Consider the following 21,982-nt stretch of genomic DNA (forward strand, 5'->3'; position numbering starts at 1 on the left):
TCCTAGGGGCATGCTCTTCCGAATGTCACATGGGGTGTACACCATGTGTGTACACCTGCTGTGATATTATTCATAATATCCTAGGGGAATGTTACTCCTGATGACACAGGCCGTGTACACCATGTGTGTACCCCTCCTGTGTTATTATTCATAATATCCTAGGGGGATGTTTCTTTGAATGTCACAAAGAGTGTACAAAACGTCACAGGAGGTGTACACGTTGTGACGTTATCTGTAATACCCTAGAAGGTTGTTACTCCTAATATGTCACAGGGGTGTACACGCTTTGATGTTATTTATAATCTCATAGAGAGATATTACTTCAAACATCACAGTGGATGTACACAGATAGTGTATACCCTGTGATGGTATTCATAATATCCTAGGGAGATACAACCCCTGATATCACAGTGCGTGTACCCCGTGTGTGTACACCCTTCATATTAGTCGTACTATCCAGGGTAAATATTACTCCTCATATTACACAGTGCACACACCCTGTGATATTTTTCATCCTACTTTAGGGAGATATTGCTTCTAATATCACAGTGGGTATACCCCATGTGTGTATACTCTGTGACAGTATATTTTATATCCTAGGGATGTATTACTCCTAGTATCACAGTGGGTGTTCACCCTGTGATATCATTCTTATTTCATCTTGCAGCCTTTTTTGAGCCACACTGCAAAAGGAATGGAACAGATAAGAAGGTATTGAGATTAGAACGTGCTGCCGTGCGGCCGCCGCAGGACACTTTTCATATCCGTTTCTCTGACTGTAGATGAAGGGGTTCATCATGTGAATGACCACCGTGTACATCACTGAGGCCACTGCAGCCTTTCTCGGGGAAGATGACACATCTGAACTGAGGTACCCTCCAATGCCTGTTCCATAAAATCATCAAACAACTGACAGGTGAGACCCACAGGTGGAGAAGGCTTTATACCTCCCACCTGATGATGAAACCCTCAGAATGGAGGAAACAATTTTATCGTAAGAGAAAAGGGTCCCCGAGATGGGAAGAAAACCAAATATGGCATCAGGGAAATACAGGATTATGTTATTGGTGAAGGTGTCACAACATGCAAGATGGGGGAGTTGAGAAGGGTCGCAGAAGAAATTAGGAATTTCCACATCCTTGAAGCAGGTCATTTGTAAGCCAATCAAGTTGTGCAGCTGGGCGTCTAAAAGACTGAGGGAAAAAAAAAAGACAACAAAAGTAGAAAGCCACAGAAACACAGGTTCATGATGGCTGAATGATATAGAGGGTGACATTTGGCTACAAACCGGTCATAGACCATCACACTCAGGAGCATGTCTGTCTTCCATGCCTCCAAAAATGGCAAAGAGAGACATCTGAGTCAGGCAGCCTGCATTGGAGATGACTCTTCTGTGAGATTGGATGTCCACAGTCATCTTGGGGACCGTGGTGGAGGTGAAACTGATGTCAGGCAAGGACAGATTGGAGAGGAAGAAGTACATGGGGGTGTGGAGGTGGGAGTCAGGGCTGACGGCCAGGATGATGAGCAGGTTCCCCAGCACCATGACCAGGCACGTGGACAGGAACAGCCCAGGGAGGACCGGCTGCCGTTCTGGATCCTCTGAGCTTCTAGGAGGAGGAATATAGAGACATCTGTTAGATTTTGTGGGTCTCTAGAGATTGGACACCTTTTGCCTAGAAAAGAGGGTTGAGAAATCGGAAGCGAGTAAAGCAACACCCAGCATCGTGTCTGCATTTTGGACAGAAGCAATTCACAAGTCATGTTTTCAGATTTCAGAGCAATCCACACTCAGCAATAGTTTGCAGTGCTGACAAACTCAGTTGTCTTCTAATGCTTTCATCATTGGTTTCTGTGTTCTTCACTTCTTGCTCTACACACCTGCCTTAGAGACACTAGATTCAAGAATCTTCCAAGAACCAGATCATCCTATATAACAAGTTGTCATTGCTAGAAAATACAGCCTATCTTTTCCGAAGAAAACGATGTAATGAAACCATTCTCTTCACTTTAAGAAAAAGGTTATCCTAATTAAAGGAAATTAAGAACTCAAATATTTTATTTTATTCGAATAGATTGATACAAATTCCCTTGATTTAGAACATCTGTAAGCACTGTATAACTGCTGAGACCATGCCATCTGGAAATGAAATGAAAGTTGATGGTTCATAAGCAGAAAATAGTTCCACAGGCCAGGTGGGTCCCAGTGATTTCATCATTGTGTTTTCTGACTTTTCTCCTTCAAGAGAGTAATTGCTTCCTCAAATCAGTGGGTCTTGTTTTAAAATTCATGGAAGCTATAACTCCTATCCTTAGCTTAGGTGGACTTAGAGTTTTCATCAGAACGTTTGGCCGGACGCGGTGGCTCACGACCGTGATCCCAGCACTTTGGGAGGCCAAGGAGGGCGGATCACGAGGTCAGGAGATCAAGACCATCCCGGCCAACATGGAGAAACCCCGCCTCTACTGAAAATACAAAAACTTCGCCCAGTATGGCAGCGCGTGCCTGTAGTCCCAGCTACTCGGGAGGCTGAGGCAGGAGAATGGCTTGAACCTGGGAGGCAGAGGCTACTGTGAGCTGAGATCACACCACTGCACTCCAGCCTGGGCAACAAGAGCAAAACTCCATCTCAAAAAACCAAAAACCAAAAACACACGCTCTGTCACACTGATGTCACACTGATGACAGCCAATTTTTGTGAACCAAGGAAGTGTCAATTCAATAATTAGCATAGATGTTTACTTTGGCTATCTCCTATGTGCCAAGCAAGATATAGGCTCTGGGGAATCAGAAACAAAAGAGACTCACTTGTTCCTCTCACAATACTCAGTACTTACTGAGATAAGGACAAAATAAGATGTCCTGTGTGGAATGCAGGGACACAAGAACTTCAGGTCAGGGGATATTTCCATTGAACCGTATGGAGTTTAAGCTTAAAATATTAACGAATGTATCTAAAGTTCACTTTGCCTTGACTTTACGCATCCATCACATAGAGATCACGCAGCGGGCACCCACTATGGGTTTCATCATCGCTCACTTTCATTGGATCAACTAGAAATCAACTCAGATGAGAGTGCTGAGTCTCAGAGGATGGACGTCTCACCCCTTGCCATACAGATAAGTAGAAAGGGTGGTACTGAAAATTAATGGCCAGACTCTAAGTCCCGGGCACTATACGTGATGGTCTCCCAACCCTCAAAATGTTGTGGGTTCTTTTTTGTTTTTGAGACAGAGTCTCGTTCTGTTGCCCAGGCTGGAGTGCAGTGGAGCGATCTTGGCTCACTGCAACCTCCGCATCCCAGGTTCAAGCTATTCTCTTGCCTCAGCCTGCCAAGTAGCTGAGATTGCAGGCGCCCGCCACTACGCCTGGCTTATTTTTTTCTGTTTTTAGGAGAGACGGGGTTTCACCGTGTTGGCCAGGCTGGTCTCGAACACCTGACCTTGTGATTCGCCTGCCTCAGCCTCCCAAAGTGCTGGGATTACAGGCGTGAGCCACCACGCCCAGCTTCAGAAGTTTTCAACAGAGCTCAGAGGTCTTAACCACAGGCACATCTGAGGAGCATTTTTGAAATGGTTTCCAGCTTCCTCAATAGGAATGGAAGCCAAACCCCGAATTGATGGCTCCTTGGAGGAAGTCGAGAGCTGTAAGGAAAGCCAGGAACAGGGGCAAGGGAGAGATGCATCCCGAATGATCCTGTGCCAATTCTTTCTGGAATCTTTGATGTGATCTCTGCTGCCCTTTCCATACTTGACACAGTGATTGTGGCACACACTGGTCTAGCTGTGGTCTACAAGGAACCCCCAAAGGGAAGGGCACAGTCAGCAGGGGCATCGGCCTGAGTGACAAGGATTGGAGGGGGCAGGTTGGATGCAGGGAGAGGAATGGCCAAATGCCACGTGTCTGGCCTTAGACTACCTTGTTCAAATTGGGCTTCACCATTTTTGACTTTGTGATCTGGTACAAGTTATATGAAAATGTGTTGCTCCTTTTCTAGTCTGTAAAATCATAAGGAAATGTGCACTAATAACTGGGAGACTATGCAGATGAAATGAAACAAGCTGCATAGAACACAGAGCTCAGAGCCTGGCCTTTAGGAAGCCCTCAGTAAGGGTTCATGGTGCCATGGTGTCTGTCATCATCCTCTTTATCCTCATCATCACCTTCATCATCTTTTTGTTGTTCTGAGGGCATACTTTAGAGGGACTCATTCCCTGCTCTCGTGGGTGAGATGTCTATGAAAAGGACAACCAGTGGGGGAGGGAAGCAAAATTTTGAAGAAGATTCCTGAGAGAGATCCCCCACCACAACCAAGAACAGAAACTCCACAGTCTGCTGAGCTGACAGTTTGCACATTGGTCTCCTCCCATCTGCCCACGGCACTCTCCCGTTTGTCCTGAAGATGAGGAAACAAACAAGGCTCCCAACCGTCCCTCAGCACTCACTGAACGGCCCTTCCCCTCTGCTGGGCCATGACCACGGAGAACAGGTCCACTGTCCTCCCTCAGTGGTGCACATGGGAGGCTCAGACTCCGTCCTCGAGGCTGGCAAGAAGACAGGGTGAGACATGAGCCTCCTGATACAGGTGAAGGGTGTGGAGCCCACAGGACTGCAACCTCACACTGCAGGGCTGGAGGCACAGACTGAGTATTTCCTATTCTATGGCCTGGGGGGCTCAAGGCACAGAGCTCCTCATTAGCCAGAGTTGCCCATGTTCCCCAGGCTCTAAGGATTTCCTCATCATCATGCAAGAAGAATAGAAAAGTGAGTGTCCATAGAAGCTTTGGGGCTCTTCCTCTAATCAGGAGAGAGCTTGTGTGTATTATTTGCTTTTTTATTTTACAAGATCCAAGTTCTTTAATTTTCATCTTTTATTATGGGAAAATATACCACGTATAAATCCTAAAAATTATAGATTATTTCATATAGAATGGCCAGTATGAACATTTACAATTTCCACTATTTTTCAGCTTAGAGTTTAATCACATTAGGTACATTCACATTGTTTAGCAACCATCACCGCCATCATCTCCAGAACAGTGTTATCCTTGAAAATGGAAATTGCACCCATTAACCAAACTCTCCATTCCTCTCCCTCTCACCCACCCCTGGGGGCCACCATTCTATTTTGCAGCTCTATAAGTTTAACTACTCTAGACACGTGATATAAGTGGAATCATACCGTGTTTAATTTTTTTGGTTTGTTTTGGAGACAGAGTCTTTCTCTGTCACCCAGGCTGGAGTGCAGTGGTGTGGTCTCGGCTGACTGCAACCTCCACATCGTGGGTTCAAGTGATTCTTGTGTCTCAGTCTCCCGAGTAGCTGGGATTACAGGCGTGTGCCACCACGCCCAGCTAATTTTTGTATTTTTAATAGAGATGAGCTTTCACCATATTGGCCAGGCTGGTCTCAAACTCCTGACCTTAAGTGATCCACCTGCCTCGGCTTCCCAAAGTGCTGGGGTGACAGGTGCGAGCCACTGAGCCTGGTCATGTTTATCCTTTTGGGATTTATTTATTTCACTGAGGAGAATGTCTTCAAGGTTCATCCGTGTTGCAGCCTGTGTCAGAAGTGCCTGTCTGGTTGTTTGGGTGCTTTTTGTTTTGTTTTGTTTTGTGTTTACATGGAGTCTCACTCTGTAGCACAGGCTGGAGTGCAGTGGCACAATCTGGGCTCACTGCAACCTCTGCCTCCCGGGTTCCAGCGATTCTTGTACCTCAGCCTCCCGAGTAGCTGGGACTATAGGCACACGCCACCACGCTCGTCTAATTTTGTGCATTTTCAGTAGAGACAGGGTTTCAACAAGATAGCCAGGCTGCTCTTGAATTCCTGACCTCAGGTGATCCGCCCACCTCGGTCTTCCAAGATGCTGGGATTACAGGCGTGAGCCACCGCACCGGCCAGAAGTGCCTGCATTTTTATGGCTGAATAGTCTTCCGTTGTATGAATGAACTGCACTGTGCTTTTTCATTCACCTGCCCACGAACCCTTGGGTTGCTTCCACATTTTGGCTGTTTTGAGTAAGCTGCTATGAATATGGGTGGACAAATCTCTCTTCCACTCCTGACTTCTAATTCTTTTTGGCAGGTACCCACAAGTGCAACTGTGGGAACATCTGATAATCCTGTTTCTACTTTTTCCAGTACATGCCATAGTATTTTCCCCATTCCTTCACGGTTTTACATTCCCTCCAATCAGATTGGAGCATTCCTACTTCCCTTTAGTTTCACCAATGCTTGTTTCTTTATCATATCCATCCTAATGTGTGGTATCACATTCTTGGTTTGATTTGCGCTTCCCTGTGGTTCGTGATTTTGAACATCATTTTAGATGCTTATTGGCCACTGGTATATCTTCTTTAGGGACACGTCTACTAGAGTCTTCTGACCATTGTTAATGGGGTGCTTTGGGTTTCTTGTTGTTCAGTTCTAGCTGTTCTTTGTATATGATGCATATCAGCCTCTTTTCACAGATATGATTTGCAAATCTTTTTCCTAATCCATGGGTTATCTTTTCACTCAGTTCACAGTGTTTGCTGATGCACAAAAGTGTCTGTCATTTAGATGTCATCCAAGGAATCTAATTTTCTTTTGTTGCCTATGCTTTTGGTGTCGTATCCCAGAAAGCATTGCCCAATCTGATGTCATGAAAGTGTGGCCAATGTTTTCTTTAAGGCATATTATACTTTCAGCACTTGGGGTGAGGTCTTTGATCCAAGTTGCATTAATTTTTGCACCTGGTGTGACATAGAGTCCACCTTCATTCTTCTGCATGTGGAAATCAAGTTTCTCCAACACCATTTCTTAAAAAGGCTGCTTTTCCACCAGTGGACTTTCTTAGCACTCATGTTAAAAATCATTTGAACATATAGGGGAGAAGTTATTTCTGGGCTCAAAAACAAACAACAGACAACAGATAAGGATACAGCATGGGCCAGGCGCGGTTGCTCACACCTGTCATCCCAGCCCTTTGGGAGGTCGAGGTGTTTGGATCACCTGAGGTCAGAAGTTCAAGACCAGCCTGACAGACAGGAAGAAACTGCTGTCTCTACTACAAACACAACATTAGCTGGGCGTGCTGGGGCATGCCTGTAATCCCAGCTGCTCGGGAGATGGAGGCAGGAGAATCGCTTGAACCCAGGAGGCAGAGGTTGTGGTGAGCCAAGATTGCACCATTACACTCCAGCCTGGGAAACAAGAGCGAAACTCTGTCTCAAAACAAAAAACCAAAAACAAAAAATCCAGGATTTCGAGAGCAGAAAGAGAATAGCTGAAAAGCGAGCATAATGAGACAGTTAGGAAGCTTCTTACCAAAGCATCTCGAAATATGCAAGAAATTCTTGTGAACTAAAATTTTCATACTGTGCTTTCAAACACTAGAACTCACTTGTTCCATCTTTCTGTATTTTGGGACCCAATTATCCACTTCTCTTCATTCCCCATCCCACCCCTTTTCTTCCTAGCGTCTGCTGATCACCTTTATACTTTCCACCTTCCTGAGATTCCTTTTGTGTGTAGGTGTGTGATGGAGTCTCTTTCTGTTGCCCAGGTTGGAGTATACAGGCACAATCTGGGCTCACTGCAACCTCCGACTCCCAAGTTCAAGCGCTTCTTGGGCCTCAGCCCTCTGAGAAGCTGAGACTACAGGCATGCGTCACCACGCCCGGCTAATTGTTTGTGTTTTCAGTAGAGACGGTGTTTCACCATGTTGGCCAGGCAGGTCTCGAACTCCTGGCCTCAAGTGATCCGTGTGACTCGGCCTCCCAAAGTGCTGGGATTACAGGCCTGAGCCACCACACCTGGCCAAGATTTTCTTTTTTGTTCCTACATAGAAGTGAGGACATGAAATATTTGTGATTCTGTGCCTGGCTTATTTCACTTAATATACAGACCTGCAATCTCATCCGTTTTGTCTGCAGCGGAGAGGATTTTCTTCCTTTTTAGGCTGAATAATACTTCATTGTGTGTACATACCACAGTTTCTCAATTGAAACAAATTTCTAAAAAACAAATATTTTTAACATGTCTCGGAAGGTGAAACTTGAGGGATACTGTGCCCATTTTATTCTTTTCTATTTCCCGTCTTATGTATACGCAAGTGTATAACAAAGCAGCAATCAAAGTGTGTATAAATCTATAACTTCAACAAATGTAAAATGAAAATTCTAAGTGGTGGCTGGGTGTGATCGCTCACGCCTGTAATCCCAGAACATTGGGAGGTGGAAGCGGGCGGATCACCTGAACCTGGGAGTTCAAGACCATCCTGACCAATATGGAGAACCACTGTCTGTACTAAAAATACCAAAAAAAAAAAAAATTAGCCGGGCATGGTAGCACATGCCTGTAATCCCAGCTACTTGGATGGCTGAGACAGGAGAATCGCTTGAATACGGGAGGCAGAGGTTGTAGTGATCCGAGATCGTGCCATTGCACTCCAGCCTGGGCAACAAGAGTGAAACTCTGCCTCAAAAAGAAAAAAAAAAAAAAGAAAAAGGAAAAAGAAAAAATAGAAAATGCTAAATGGTAAGAAACAACAGCATAATAAACATTTGTATGGTGTTGATGGACAATGCATTTGAAGATAATATTTGAAGAAATCATATTACAATTAACTTCTGTTCTTACTCATTGGAGCTTGATGCCTCTGAAAACTTCGTCATTGCAACCACCTCTCGTACTTAAAAAAAAAAAAAATCCACATACTCACACAGGTGCAAGGAAATCAGAATCTCAGGTATTGAGACCTAGGCCTCATCATTTGTAAGCTCCCCAGGTGATTTGACTCAAAGCCAAGATTGAGGACCGGTGACATGGATCTTACACATAACCTGCCTAAATAGGTTCTCTAGAAGCAGTTTATAAAGAAATTCCACATGAACTCTGGAAGAGGATATGAATTTGATGTACAGTATGTCCTCACTTAACATCTTTGAAAGTCTCTTGGAAACTTCACCTTGAAGCAAAATTAGGTAAAGTGAAACCACTTATTCCTCACCAACATTATAACTACACAACTTTGAACGCACCAATGGTGTTGGAGGACCTGCTGTACATTGTTTCCATAAAGTCGATTTTCAGGGAATTCCAAAATGAAGGGAGGACTTCACGTATATAAAAAGATGGTTGTGATTCCACCTGGATGACAGGGTTATTGCTCAGAAACTAAAGGAGGCCGCCTAGGTATAGAGGATTCAGTCATGAGGTTTCTGCTAAACAAAGGATCCCAGAATACTCACCCATTCCAGTGAAAGGCATAACAAAGAAAGCAATATTCACAAAGGAAATGCGGAAAGGAATAAAAGCCATCACGCCACTAAAATAATGTGACTAAGGGGCAGGATTTGCAGATGTAGGTGTGTAATGTGGTTGCCCTTTCTCACCCACACAAGAAAAAGGATGCAAGAGATCATGAGATTCGAATGCTCTGCTGTGCAGCCTCCGCAGGGCGCTTTGAATGTCCCTGTTTCTCAGGCTGTAGATGAAAATGTTCGGCATGGGGGTGGCCACAGCGTACATCACTGACGCCACCACACCATTCCTGGGGGGTGGTGCCACTGCTGAAGTCAGGTACACGCCAATGCCTGTCCATAAAATAAGCAAACAACTGCCAGGTAAGAGCCACAGGTGGCGAAGGCTTTATACTTCCCATCTGACGATGAAATGCTTAGAATGGAGGGGCGCCCGCCCCACTGCGGTGTGGATCGTCATATCCAGGGGGGAGAGGGGGGTGATATGACTCCCCGCATCGCGGGGGCCTCACCCCCTTGCGATGGGGGTCCTAAGAACCAGGGGGGATAGGGGCTGGCTCTTACGCCTCGTACCGCGGCGGGGGGGCCTCACCGCCCTGCGATGGGGCTCCTAAGAGGCAGGGGGGCGAGGGGCTGGCTCTTACTCCCCGTATCGCAGGAGGTGTGTACAACCCCTGCGATAATGGGAGTAATATCATCCTCTCCCCCTGAATATAAGAAACAATATCACAGGAGGATGTACACCCCCTGCGATATTGGAAGTAACATCGTTTTCTGCCCCTCGGGATATTCGGAACAATATCACAGTGGGTGTGTACAGCCCCTGCGACATTGCCGCTAGTATCTTCCTCTCCCTCCCAGGATATAAGGAAGAATGTCACAAGGGAGTGTACACCCCCTGTGATATTGGCTGTAATATCTTCCTCTCCCCCGCTGCCCTTTAGGAGCAATGTCACACAAGGGGTGTACACCCCCTGCTATATTGGGAGTGATATCATCCTCTCCGTCTCTGGATATTAGGAACAATAGCCCTAGGGAGTGTATAGCTCCTGCAATATTCAGACTAATATCATCCTCTCGCCGCCTGGAGATTAGGATCAATATCACAAGGGTGGTGTGCACCCCCGGCGAAATTGGAAGAAATATAATCGTCTCCACCTTTGGATGTTAGGGACGGTATCACGGGGGAGGTCTCCACCCCCTGTGATATTGGGAGTTCTATCATCCGCTCCGACCCAGGATATTAGGAACAAGATGACCGAAGGGATGTACACCCACTGCGCTATTTTCAATAATGTCATCCTCTACCCCCTGACTATTAGGAGTAACATCATAGAGGGGTGTACACTTTCTGCGATATTGGGAGTACTATCCTCTCCCCCACGGATATCAGGAACAGTTATAGTAATTATTAATATTAATAAATATAATAACAATTAATAGTAATCATTGATATTAATAATTACAGTAGAGACAGTAAAACTTAGTACGGATGAAAAATATTAACGGTTACTATTAATAACTAATAGCAATATCAGTATTAATAATAAAATAATGATATCACTAATGTTACTTCAATCAATCATAATTGATGTTGGTAATAAAACAATAATTACTATTAAGATTAATAACTAATATTAAAGTGACATTAATATTAATATTTAATTTTAATCATGCATAATCATATCTTGAAAATAATCATTAATGATTAATAACGTTATACTGTTAATTAATATTACCATTGATAATTATTAAGACTGATGTTTAATAATTCATAATATTATTATTGCTAATACCACAGGGGGTGTACACCTACCTGTGATATTGTTCCTAATATCCAGGGATGGAGAGCATATTAGTTTTCATATCGCAGTAGGTGTACACTCACCCTGTGACACCGATCCTAATATCCAGGGGGTAGAGTATGACATGACTCCCAACATAGCAATGAATGTACAGCCACCCGGTGATATTGCTTCTAATATTCACGGAAGAAGCGTATGATATTACTCCCAATATCGCAGGGAGTGTACACCTCTTCTGTGATATTGTTCCTAGTATCCCGAGGGAGAGAGGATAATTCCAGCATCGCAGGCTGTGTTCACTCACCCTGTGATATTGTTAATATCCTCAAAGGGAGAGGATGATATTACTCCCCATAATAGATAGATATTACTCCCCATAATAGAGCAGGAGGTGTACACCCACCCTGTGATATTCTTCCTAGTATTCAGAGGCCAAGAGGTTGATATTACTCCCAATATCGCAGGAAGTGTACAACCCCGTGTGAGATGGTCCTTAATAATATTCCAAGGCAGAGAGGGTGATCTTACTTCATATATCGCAAAAAGTGTACCACCCCCAGGGATATTGTTCCCATGATCCTGGAGGGAAGAGGATGATATTACTTTAAATATCACAGAAGGTGGACACGCCCCCACTGATATTGTTTCTAATTTCCACGTGGGAGAGGAGGATATGACACCCAATATCGCAGGGAGTAGAAACACCCCTGTGATACTGTTCTTCATATTCAGGGAGAAAGAGGATGATATTACTCCCAATGCAGACGGGTGTACACCCGTCTGTGAAATACTTCATAATTTCCAGAGGGGGGAGATGATATTACTCACAATATCGTAAACAGGCTGTGAGTCCACCGTGGATCGTAAAAACCAGAGGCGGCGAGGGCGTGGCTCTTACTCCCCACATGGCAGGGGGGGGCCTCACCCCCCTGCCACGTGGGTCTTGAGAGCCAGTGGGGGCGAGGGGGTGGCTTTTACTCCCCACATCACGGGGGGTGACTCACCCCCCTGCCATGTGGAACGTAAGAGCCGGGGGGGCGAGGGGGTGGCTCTTACTCCCCACATCACGGGGTGCGTTACCTGTACTCTTCATTCTGACCTCAGCTCCACCTCCCCTCCCCAGAAAGTTCTTCCATGACCACTCATTCCAAAATTGGTTCTCCATTGTGTCTCTATCACAGAACTCTGTTTATTTGTTAATACCAGCAATCACAACTCTGATTCACTAATTCACTTATTGATTATTCTTTGCCTGCGTCCTATACCATAATGTCGACCTGTGAAGGTGAGACCCTTGTCCATCTAGCTTAATCTAGCTTAACATACGCTAACACTTACGGCAGGTCCTTGGCTCAGCAGGCACTCAATGAATTGGGGTCGAATGAATACAGTAACACTGGATCATTAGAAAAGGAGAGAAAACTTCCTCAACGCTAAAATGCACTTTTTATCGATTCTGGAAGGGGGCTGCATCTTCCATTGGATATGGATATTTAATGTCATATTTCATTCCCACTCCTCTCTGAAAAGTTCCTAGTACATCGAGGTGCTCATGTGGTAGATTGTGTCTTAGCACCAAGGAAGGACAACAAGCAAGGATTATCCTGGGAAGGGAGCTTAACTACCTCTAAATCCAGGATGCTTTTTCTGAGCAATGAGGAGGATGGAGGCACATCAAAGGGGACAGAATAAGGAAACCAGTGCTCAGAAATGATGAGAAGAACGTGGAGTAGGAAGGCATCCGGAGATGGCAGGGCCAGCCTGCAATGGTCTTCATCCTGCACAGAGCGGTACGAATTTTCCTTCCTCCCAGCTTGGGAGTGGGTGGGGCCAGGAGTAGCTGCCTCACTTCAGGTGTTCCAGCAAGCATGCATTCAATGGCCTACAGGCCTGAGGTAGCAGGGTACGTAGGCCTAATCCCATCTGCCTGCTTGAGTCTCAGGTATTGCACAAAACCAAAGTCTGTGCTTAGCGACTGCCCCCAGGTTTGAGCAATTGCTTAAAGCATTATCTGCTCAAAGTACAGCAGTGCACCACCAACGTCAGGACCTCTCAAAGAGCTTGCATAAAACGCAGGGCATTGGGCCCAATTCCCAACCTGCAGAACTGGCCTTCACAAACAGAGCCCAGGAATCTGCTTTTTAATTTATTTATTTATTTATTTATTTATTTATTTATTTATTTTGAGACGGAGTCTCGCTCTGTCGCCCAGGCTGGAGTGCAGTGGCGTGATCTCGGCTCACTGCAAGCTCCGCCTCCCGGGTTCACGCCATTCTCCTGCCTCAGCCTCCCGAGTAGCTGGAGCTACAGGCGCCCGCCGCCACGCCTGGCCAATTTTTTTGTATTTTTAGTAGAGATGGGGTTTCACCGTGTTAGCCAGGATGGTCTCGATCTCCCGACCTCGTGATCCACCCGCCTCGGCCTCCCAAAGTGCTGAGATTACAGGCGTGAGCCACCGTGCCCAGCCAAATCTGCTTTTTAATCAGCTCCCTGCTTCGCGGGATTCTTAGGTGAGTGGTTCTCAAACCTAATAAGTTGAAGTGGGGGATGACTCATTCAGGAGGCTCATTCTCCTCCGCTGCGCCTCCTCCAGCCCTCTTAAATGTTGTCTCTTCATCTTTCTTCTGCACCTTCGGTTTATCACACTGCAGGCAGCTTCTGGTGTGCCTGCCCCTGTCCATTACAGAGGAGAAAGGAATCCACAGGCCCCTGCTGGGCGAGCTTGGGTGAGTCTGGGGGAGCTCCAGGCGTGCCCCAGAGAGCCTGGGAGGAACTAGGTCACAGCTCTCCTTTGGGGACTTACTGCTTGTTCCTAACTGCAGCCTGACCTCTGGTGGTCAGAAGGGAGTCGTTTGGTAGGAAGAACACAGAAAGTTTGGCTTTTTGCAATTGGGGGCTTGTGGGAGGAGGAAATTTAATCCTTACAAACTCCATCTCTGCTTGCAGAGGCTCCTTTGCTAAGCCTGGGGTTATTTGAGGAGGGGGTGGTGTGCAGTTTATGGCTCTTCCAAGTTCCTTGTTTTGCCTCCGTGGCACACTGATCTTGACAGCTCCCCTGTACCTGAACGTTTGTGGGAACATTTTAGCTGCATTGCTGCCTTTCATCTGAGGGGGCAGAGGAGAGAGAGAGAGAGATGGGCAAGGAAGGAGATGTTGGGTCTTTTCATGTTTTTAAAGGTTTTCTTTTTTTTTAAAGGTGGGGTGGCCAAGGTTGAAAAGCCTAGCAAGCAGACACAGCTCTGGAAGGTGTGCCTGTGGCCTCCATTATTCATGTCTTGACCTTCTCTCAGCGGCCAAGCGCCCACTCTGCCTCTCACTTGGCTGGGGCATCTGAAACCGCTGAGGCCTGAGAGCGCTGGCTCCATGGCTGCAGCAGCCCTTTCTCTGCCCCACCAGGCCCAGGTGTGGCTTTTCTGGCATCCAGATCCTTAACCTGGTCAACGTGCTAAAGCTCAGTCACACACAGGATGAAAATGGCCATAAAAACACTTAGAGAAGCCTCTCTGGCAATAAATCGCCCTCTCCTTTCCTTTTTAATTCTTAGGAATTAATTAACGTAATTAATTATTAGCTAATTAATTAGTAGTTAGTCAATTAACTAGCAGAACTAGATCACCTGACTTCCATGATAAACAATAATGTGCTTTTGCGTTTCCAGAACCAAAATATAGTGCCCAATTCAAGGAACTGTTACTCTTTAGTAATCACAAATAGTGTAACAATGTTGGTAAACAGAGACGTTAAGGCTGGACCAAGAAAGGTAGTGCGGTAGAATGGGAAGTGCACAGTCTGGCAGTTGGGAGCTGGAGCTATGGTTGGGTTGACTGTGCAATTGATTTATTTAGTCATTTAACAAACTTGACTGAGAGCCCTTGATGAAGCAGGCATTGCACTGAATGCCAGGAAGACCAAGAAAAGCAAGACATATGACCCCTACCCCCAAGTTATTTTCAGTCTTGTGGGAGGCAATCAAAAGACATATAAACTGTTTAGACCATGAAATCTGTCTGGCATATTTAGCTCCTCGATTTGCTGCATGGTCTTCATCATTGTCAACCTCCTTCAGAGAATGCATGGAATCTCATTTCGTTCTCGCAATAATCCTATGAGGGAGGTCTTATCATCCCCTTTTATAAGGAAACTGAGTCCTTAGAAAGATCAGAGAGTTTGCCCAAGGCCAAATGGCCAGTAAGTGGTGGAGCTGGCACTGCAATCTAAGTCAGCCTGACTCCAGAGCCTGTGCTGGTGGCCACCAGGCTACACGGTTCTCCAAGATCTCCCACCTCTAATCTTTTTTCTGCTGCTGTTTTGCAGAGAATCCACTTCCTGCCCTCTCACTTAACAAAGTCATCTCTGCCCATCCACCCAGCCTGATGGTCTTCCCTCCAGTCTCAGGGAACAAGGCACACACCCTCCTGCAAAGCCCATGCTCCTCCCCTGAGCCTCCTCCAGTCCTCTTAGGACCGTGCCTCTTCATCTTTCTCCTGCACCTTCAATTTATCACACTCTACTTGTTTCTTCCCCGCTCAGTCCCTAAATGTGTCAAGCGCCCTCCTGTTCTAAACAATCCCCAAAATACAACAAAACAAGAGCTTCCTTTTCCCCATACCCAGCTCAGCCCTACCCAGTCCCCACCCCACTAGCTCCACTTCACCAGCCCCACCCCATCACCCACCTCTCTCCTCTTCCCATCCAGCGCCATGCAGAATGTAATCGCTGTCCCCGTCTCTACTTCCTCAGCTTTACATCCAACCAGTTGATGGGGTCTTCCTGAGTGGGCTCCTAAATGCCCCTCTGTATCTTGTCCCATATCCTGACTCTGACCCCTTTTGTCTCTTTCCTGCATTACTGCAACCGTGCCCCCATTGGTTCCCTACTTACAGAAATAGCCTTCCTAAATATCTCCTCCACCTTAAGGGTTCAGCAATCTATTTGAAATATGAACTGTCTTCATCAAACCCTTGAGCGACCATCCACCACCTAGAGCAGGAGACCCAGCCCTTTTGTATGGCATACAAGGCACCCTATGATCTATACAAAGGCACCCTATGATCTATACTGCCTATGGCAAGAGCCTCTCCATTACTGACTCTCCGTGCTTTACTCTCTCACAGGACAGAGCTGCCCATGGTTGCTTGCTTGCATTTTGCTGTTTCTCACTTCCACCCCTTAGGTACTGCTCTCTAAAGAGAATGCCTTTCCTCACCCCAGCGCCCCGCCTCCAGATAAGCCTAGCTAACCCCTGCTCACTTCTTCATTAGGAATCATCACTAACCAACTCTCTCCACTCCCTCAGGGGTTTATATTCCGATTATTTGTCTATGCGTCTGTATCACATTTCCTCAAGACCTAATAGGAAAGATGATGATTCCCAATTTAAGCGCAGGGCTTCTAATTACTTTAGGTAATCAAAATATTCTCTTGCTTGAAACATGAGGTTTATGAAATCCCAGCATTTGGGAGGCCAAGCTGGTGGGTCACTTGAGGTTAGAAGTTTGAGACCAGCCTGGCCAACATGGTAAAACCCCGTCTTTACTAAAAATACAAAAATCAGCGAAGTGTGTTGGTGCCCGTCTGTAATCCCAGCACTTTGGGAGGCCAAGGCGGGCAGATCCCCTTAGGTCAGGAGTTCGAAACCAGCCTGGCCAACATGGCGAAACCCCATCTCTACTAAAAAATAATAATAATAAATTAGCCAGACGTGGTGGTTCATGCCTGCAATCCTAGCTACTTGGGAGGCTGAGGAAGGAGAATTGCTTGAATCCAGGAGGCGGAGGTTGCATTGAGCCGAGATCACACCACTGCACTCCAGCCTGGGTGACAGAGTGAGACTCCATCTCAAAAAAAAAAAAAAAAAAAAAAAAAAAAAAAAATTATGAGCTCCCAAGGAGTTTAAAATGCCTTAGGTGCCACACTCTGCCCTTCACAGGTGTTTACATTCCAGGTGAGAAGGAAGAACTTGGAAAGAAGATGAGAACCCATCAGCAGAGGGCTACCTGGGGCCGAGGTGCTGAGGTAGCTAGGACTACTTTAGCTCAGACCTTGGTGTGTCAGAGGTGGGATGGAGAATGAAATCCACTCCATCTCCTGATACCGGCATAATCACAACAATAAATGATGTCTGAAGTGGACGTGCAGCAGCAGAGAACATGCAGAGAAATGTAAAAAACAACAACATCAACAACAAAAAAACCCCGTGCCCTTGATATTATGGGGAAAGAAATAAGGAATACACTCACATCTTAATGGAAATAGAGGAATTCAGAATTTTAAAGCCTGGTCAAGGCTCAGATAGACTCGATCAAGGACAGAGACCCCTAGGATAGTTCATTTTGGAGTTATGAGCTCTGGCAAGAATCTGAACAAAGAAGAGAGCAGCAACAAGACCTAGTGCAAACACCAAGAAGGCAAATCCTACAGCTTCCAAGCACCTCTACAGGGACTGTCTACTTTAGTCTTCCCTTCATCCCTAATCTTCATGCCTTAGCAGTCTCCTTTTGTGTTCTTTGGTTTATGCTTACCATTTGAAGGGTGACGGAGGCAACTTCTAAAAATATATTTTCATCTTAATTGAAACGTGCCAGGTTGCAAAATTCCCCTGCTGCAGGTTTCTTTTCTGAAAGAGAGTCATGCGCTGCCATCTTGTGGTTGAGAGCCGCCACAACAACAATTATGTACTCCCAACATCCCGCCCTGTCCAGTGCTGGAGTGGCGGAGGCGGGGGGGCGCGAGTGGCGGGGGTGATGCGGTTTCCAGGTAGAAAGCTCTGGAAAGGGTTCCGCTGCAGGGACAATGGCAAACAGGGAATGACCCGTGGAAAGACAGGTGTCACACTGGGGACTGACCTGGTAGTAATTAGTAGCATTGGAATAAGGTCCAAAGGGATTTTCCCTGGTCCCTCAACCAGTATGATTCCATCTCTAGGTGCCGTTTTCCCCCTAATTAATAGATTCTCATTAGTGGTGATTTTTTAAAAATGACCTTGTGCAATGGCAACAACACCAGACTGAGAGTTAAGACACCCGGTATCTAATTGCCCCTCTGCCACAGACTACCCAGGTAAACTAGCAACAGAGGATAATAGAAAAATTATTGACCTGGGACCAGGAGGTTTGAATTCAAGTGTGATCAGTCTGGTGTGTTACCTTAGGGAAGCTGTTTCACTGAGCTCCATCCTGTGCCAGATACTGTCCTAGGTATTTTACATGGTTTTGTTTGTTTGTTTGTTTGTTTGTTTGTTTGTTTTTCCAGTTTCTTACTCCAGGATAGTGTTCTACAAGTGAGAAAACTGAGGCTTAGCACGATTGAGGGAGCTGTCCAAGGTGTCACGGAGCCAGGGAGTCAGGATCTGATTCAAGGTCTGACTCTAAAGCATATGCGGTTTATTTATTTGTTATTTATTTGAGACGAAGTCTCACTCTGTTGCCCAAACTGGAGTGTAGAGGGGCAATCTTGGCTCACTGCAATCTCCACCTCCCGGGTTCAAGCGATTCTTCTGCCTCAGCCTCCGGAGTAGCTGGGACTACAGGCATGCACCACCATGCCTGGCTAATTTTTGTATTTTTAGTAGAGACGGGGTTTCACTATGTTGGCCAGGCTGGTCTTGAACTCCTGACCTCGTGATCCGTCCGCCTCGGCCTCCCAAAGTGCTGGGATTACAGGCATCAGCCACCGTGCCTGGCTGTGGTTTTTTTAAAATTTATTTTCCTTTCATAATTGTGTATCATATGAATATGAGACATATATTCATTTGTGTGCAGGGGTTACACATAGGTCAGATGGCTTAAATTTATTGTGTCCTTTGATGGTAGGGCAAGCCCAGTTTTCACAAGTGCTCAACAAAGCTACAGACGCTTCTGCTGTTGCTTTTTAATTTCCTGTGTGTTCTCATTTTTCCCCATCTAACGTTGTTTCTAAAGGCATTTAAGAGATCTAACGACTCTAGCTTCAAAAGTCATGTTCTTTGATTTCTGAAGATAAAAGGGACGACCTAGAGAGGGAACACTGCCATTCTGCTGAGGGATCAATCGGAAAATTAAGTTCCTTACAGGGAAGACAAGATGCTATCCATGGCGTTGATTTAGTGCTTTTTTCAGAGTTGCTACAGAGTCTCGCCTGGCACAGCAACCTTGTGAGGTGTGTGTTATTCTCCTCATTTGACCCTTGAGGGAATTCAGGTGCAGAGAGGTGAAAACACTTGTCTGAGATTACACAACTGTGACTTGAAGACAGGCCTTTTTCTTAAACAACTTTATTGAAGTATGATTGACATACAATAGACTGCATGCACATATTTAAAATACAAAATTTGATCTTTGATCAGTTTGACAGTATAAACCCATGAGACCAGCACCACAATCAAGATAATGAACATATCCTTTATCCCATCCATTTCCTCATGCCCCTTTGGAATCCCCCAGTCTCTACCCCCACACTGCCATCCCCAGGCAACCGTTGATCTGCTGTCACTATAGTTTTCATTTTATACAAATTTTACATAAATGGAAACATATAGTGTATATGCTTTTTTGTCTAGCTTTACTGGCATAATTATCATGAGATTCATTCATGTTGTTTTGTGTATTATTCCATTTTATTGTTAGGGAATATGTCTTTATATGGGTATGCCACTATTCATTCTTTCGATGATGGACATTTAGATTATTTCTACTTTGGGGCTATAATGAATAAAGCTTCTATAAACACTGACATGAAAATATTTGCAGCAGACCTAAGTTTTCATTTCCTTGGGGTAAAAATCTAAAAATGGAATGTCTGCATTATTTGATCAGTATATGTTTAGTTTTTCACAAACAGCTAAACTGTCTTCCCGAAGTGGTCATACCAGCATGTATGAGAATTTCATACGTGGATACTCCACATCCTTGCCAATACTTGGTATGGTTAGTCTTTTCCATTTTGGACACTGTAATAGGTAGTAACATCTCATTGTGATTTTAATTTGCATTTCCATAATGACTAATGATGTTGAACATATTTTCATGTGCCTATTAGTCATTCAAATATCTTCTTTAGTGAAGTGTCTGTTCAGATCTTTTGCCCACTTACAAAAAATTGGGTTGTTCATTGGCATATTATTGAGTTGTGAATTCCTTATATATTCATATATAAATATTTTATCGGATATGTGATTTTTCAAATATTTCTTCTCATTCTGTAGATTTCCTTTTCATTCTTTTAATAATGTCTTTTGAGGATGAGTGTTTCAAATTTTAATGATGTCCAATGTACCAAAAAATTTTTTTAGATCACCTTTTTAGTTCTGTATCTAACAAGTCTTTGTAACCCAAGGTCATAGGGATTTTCTCCTATATGCTCTTCTAAAGGTTTTGTAGTTTTGGTTTTGCTTTTAGGTCTATGATTTATTCTGATTAATTTTTTATATGATGTGAGATGTGTATTGGAGTTTTTAAAATTTATTTACTTTTTTTGCAAACGGATATCTATTTTTTTCAGCACCGCTTATTGAAAAGACTATCCTTTCTCCCCTGAATTTCCTTTGCACCGTTGTTAACTGTCAATTGACCAGATATATGTAACTCCATTATTATAATCTCTATTCTGTTCCATTGATCTATTTGTTTATTTTTATGCCAATACCATACTGATTACTATAGCATTATAAGAAGTAGTTTTGAAATCAGGTAGATAAGCCCTCCAACTTTGCTGTTCTTTTTCAAAGTTGTTTTGACTATTTTTGGTCGTTTGCATTTCTGTACAAATCTTGTCCATTTCTATTTAAAAATTTCTGAGATTTTACTTAGAATCGCACTGACTCTATAGATTGTAAGGCTCACCTCATTTTTTTACCATCTCTCAAGTGTCACAGAACTGTTTCCTATTTTCCATGTTTTGGAAAACATTCTTTCATTTTTTTTACCCCTAGTTTTGTGGTTGTTTCAGGTAGGAATTTTAAATCTCATTCCTGTTATTCCATCTTGGCTGGAAATAGCAGACTAACCAAGGCCTTTAGACCCCAGATCCCATGCTCTTTCCATAAGAAGCCTCACGTGAGAAAAGAAGGGTCGAGTCTCACCTTTAAACAAAGAAAAAGATTTTATAAAAAGTTAAGTGTTACCAGCCTTCAACAAATGCTTTAAATACTGATCCCTAACCCCTAATAACACTGGGTTACTACACACCAATTTAAAAATTCTCAAGTTTTGATTCTCATAGATCAAATCTTACTTTTGTTCAATTCTTTATTGTGTAAAGCCAAAAAAAATGTGATCTCACGGCAAATTTACTCATTTGGAGAAGATGGACGGGGTGCTGTTTCCTCTGTAATTCTGATAGTTCCCAAGTGATTTCATAATACATGAATCAGAGGACGTGGCTATGTCCTCTGTGTTTAGACAGAGGAATTCATTTTTTTGATAAATCCCATCGTGTCCCCAAACAGAAAGTGGAATCAAAGACTATGGGATATTGGTGGTTGTAAGCAGAAACCCTAATGATCTACCATATATGCTTAGCTTGACTTCATTAACTTTTTGAAAATGAACCTGCTGGGAAGACAAATCTAATGTCATCCATTAAATAAGAAAAATAAAAATTAGATCATAAAAGTGAATGTGGCTGGCGTGAAAGCAAACAAAATGAAAAATGTTTTATTACACTTCCTTACTTCAAAGCAGCCTTTTAATTAAGATTTCCTCCAACAGCAAAACTAATTTGATAAGTTTATACAGCCAGCACATTTCAATGTACACTTTCAGAAAGTGACTCTTTTTCATTTATAAGGAATTTATATACAATCTCCAGGAAGGAAATAAGGATAGAGGCAAAGGGGCACACCTCCAAGTGGGATGTGAAGATTCTTCCTGTCCAGGTGGAATAGAGTGAACAGTAACATTTTCCATTTCTTAGACTATATTTTATCCTGTCTGTTTTTCTCATTCCTAGCT

General features: G+C 44.3%; 1 pseudogene; it reads right to left on the minus strand.

Annotated features, from left to right (window-relative positions):
• Positions 1-619: 619 nt before the first annotated feature.
• On the minus strand, positions 620-1,566 carry LOC101148989 (putative gustatory receptor clone PTE01; annotated as a pseudogene).
• Positions 1,567-21,982: the final 20,416 nt, after the last annotated feature.

The sequence above is a fragment of the Gorilla gorilla genome, chromosome 15 (genome assembly GCF_029281585.2).
Source record: "Gorilla gorilla gorilla isolate KB3781 chromosome 15, NHGRI_mGorGor1-v2.1_pri, whole genome shotgun sequence".
NCBI lineage: Eukaryota > Metazoa > Chordata > Mammalia > Primates > Hominidae > Gorilla > Gorilla gorilla.